This window comes from Etheostoma spectabile, chromosome 19 (assembly GCF_008692095.1).
Source record: "Etheostoma spectabile isolate EspeVRDwgs_2016 chromosome 19, UIUC_Espe_1.0, whole genome shotgun sequence".
NCBI classification, from domain to species: domain Eukaryota; kingdom Metazoa; phylum Chordata; class Actinopteri; order Perciformes; family Percidae; genus Etheostoma; species Etheostoma spectabile.
Window position 1 is genome coordinate 2,547,505 of NC_045751.1, and position 3,135 is coordinate 2,550,639.

Below are 3,135 nucleotides of genomic sequence, written 5' to 3' on the forward strand. Positions count from 1 at the left end.
GTAGTTCTTTTGGAGATTAGGGTCAACTAGTGGGTGTTGTAGCAGTGTTCCGTTAATGAGAATGAGCTTGCATGCTAGCGCTAGCATGTGCTACGGTTAGCCACATCGTCTTGGCTAGTGACGTTGAGACTGAAGGCAGAGGACATTGAGAAACCTGTATCTCACTCAAAACAGCATGAATAGTTTTTTTTCCACAATTGTATGCATGTGGAATCACCAGAGACAAAAATCATAGCAAGTAATATCGTAAAGTTTGGCTTTGATAGCATTTATTTTGGCCGAGATATGGCAAAGTTGGTGTTTTCATAGCTAGCTACACAAATTTGTTTGCGCGTAACACGCGCAATTTTTATTCTATAAATAATCTTTATGCAAACTTTTGTCAGGTTGGTCTGGAGATGCTATGTGCCAAGTTTCGTGCAGATCCATTGCACGGTCTCGGAGGAGTTCGAAAAAGTTGTTTTTTGATAAATCGCGATTTTTCACGCATAAAAGTATAGGCGGAAATGGGCGTGGCCTATATCACAAGATTCATTAGGATCCAGGGAACGCGTAGATGTAAGGTTTTTTAATTTCCAATGTACGGTTTGGGAGTTAAAGGGCCAAAGGTGTTTTTCTCTGCTATAGCGCCACCTAGTGGTAGAAGTGGGTCTTTTTTTTTTAGCTGAGGTCTTTGCGGACTTTCGGACCAGTCCTGAAAATGGCGTGTCGCCACCATGTACGGTTTAGGCTGCAGCACCACTTTTATGCGGAGAAGAATAATGGAGGAAAATAAGAAGAAGAAACCTTACGAAAACAATAGGGTTCCACAGCCCTGCTGTGTGAACCGCGTATCGCCTTGCGATACTGCGGTGCACGCATCCTCGGGCTGGGACCCCTAAAAAAAATCCACATGACAAATATGGACAATTAATGAAAATATACTAAATATACTAATATACTAAAAAATCCACATGAATGTACCAAGGAACTAACTTCTATATGTCTGGGTGGAGGAAATGAATGGCCGACACCTCCCTCCCTTAAAACCTTGTGTATTTGTGCCGTTGAGTGAGGTACTCACCCCCCTAACTCCTCCTGAGCACTGTGGTTGAGTCAGGCATCTCCTAAGTGCAAATGTGTGTAGCCGACCCTGTGATGCTGAAATGCCATTTCATGCTTTCCTCCAGCCTTCTCTGATTGAATGCATCTTTTTTTTTGTAAGTTACATGACTTTGATTTTCTTTGTAGATCAGGATACTTTCATAAGCATTTCATGTTCGAGAGAGATTTCTTGATTTTAAATTAACATTCATGACCAAATCCCAGAAGTGATTCCATTTGAGGTGGCTACATACAAATACAAAACCATGATGGATTTTTTAAAATGTTAGAATATTTATGTTAGAAGCTGCTTGGTAGTTAAGTTTGTTTTTTAAAGTTAAGCAGATTTATTGCATAACACCAAGGTACTAGCCTAGATGAAGGCAGTAGTACAGTACCTCACCAAGTCACTTGTCCTATTCACCATTGTTCCTCCCCTTGATCTCCCCCCTAATCTCCCCTTGGCCTCTATCTATTTTAGGAGGCACATAATTATAGGCCTGTGGGCCATCGTAGGCATGCTCACCGTCATCGAAGAGCTCCGTTTCTTCATCCACGTCCCTTGTAATGTGAGCATGAACTTGACCAGACTCCCTCACGCTACGTCACTTCCGGTCAGCGATTTCTAGATGCAGAAGTTTTTTTATCAAATTTTATCTCAATATATCATTTATGGCCTTGATATATTCCTCCTATAGTCCTTGTTTCTCATTAATATGCACTATGCCATATAGGGGTGTCCAACCTGCACATTGCTCTTTAAGTTTTTAGGTTCTTGACTTACGTAAGACAAGTTGACTAAATACTCACCATAAACAAACAGGTAATTTGAAGTGTTTGAACAAAGGACCAAAGCTTTTATATTTCTGGTGAGAACAGATCCCCTTTGCTTGCTTTTTAGTGAGTACATGTTGTGGTAGACTCTTGCCTCCAGTGACCCTGAAAAGAATGCACTGGTAAAGGCAATAAATAAATGATCAGCAATGTCATACAGTAGCAGAACTACTGCAGTCTGGAATCAATCATCCCTCAATGGTCAGTCACCGATTGGTTTACGTAGAGATGGGCATTTAAGCCTCACAGAGCCTTAATAGTAATGTTACTCTTGCTCACCTCAAATACTACCATTTTCTTTTTAATCCTGTCTGGCTTATTGAAGATAACCGCACCTTTAAGGGACTAAGCGTATCTCTCAATTCACATCAAAGACGGCTGTCCGAGACATGAATACCTTGTCTGTCAATAACTGGTAGAAATTCCGACATTTCTGATCATCATCTGCCGTGTCTTTGTTCTTCGGGCAAATGTGCCTGGAATGCTTCAAAGGCATGTTAATCAAGCCCCGTGTGAAGATGCCAGGAGACCAATTATACTCGCGAGCTGCTCCTCAGCTTTCTCATTTCCCCTGAATCCTGCTGCTCAAATATTGTTATAGCCCAGATTTCGTTTCCACGCCAATGCAATAGTTGACCTTGACAAATCGCCGCATGCTGAGAGGAATTGGTAACATGGAAACAGTATGGGGTTACTTCAACTTCTCTGCAGCTCCTGTGGAAAGCAGCAGTCTCCCCTGTCTAAGAGCTACAGTACATGGGTCTGTATATTCATGAACAGAAGACAGAGCGGCTTTGTTTCTCAACGCTTGCATGACTGTAGATTGAATGGGTGAAATAGTCAAAAGACTATTGGTCATATTTTCAATAATTTTACCTGGACTGGATAATACGCAATGGCTGTACTTCAAGGAGAAGTCACATGATTTGGCCTCCTAACTTGAATAGGAAACAGTTTCTTAACCCTTGTGTTGTCGTTGTGTCAATAATTGAAAATCTACGCTTTTTATCAATGTTTGTCACTTTTTTGACGTTTTCAAAACTACGTAACACTAACTTATTAACTTTAGTTTAGCTATTTTTTGAATTTATGGTCTAACCTCATTTATAGGAAAGTCTACCTAATGTTTGGGGTATAAAAGCAGAAATTAGGAATTATTTATACTAAAATTAAAGGAAGGTATGTTGATGGATAATCACAGACTGGAATATGTTAACT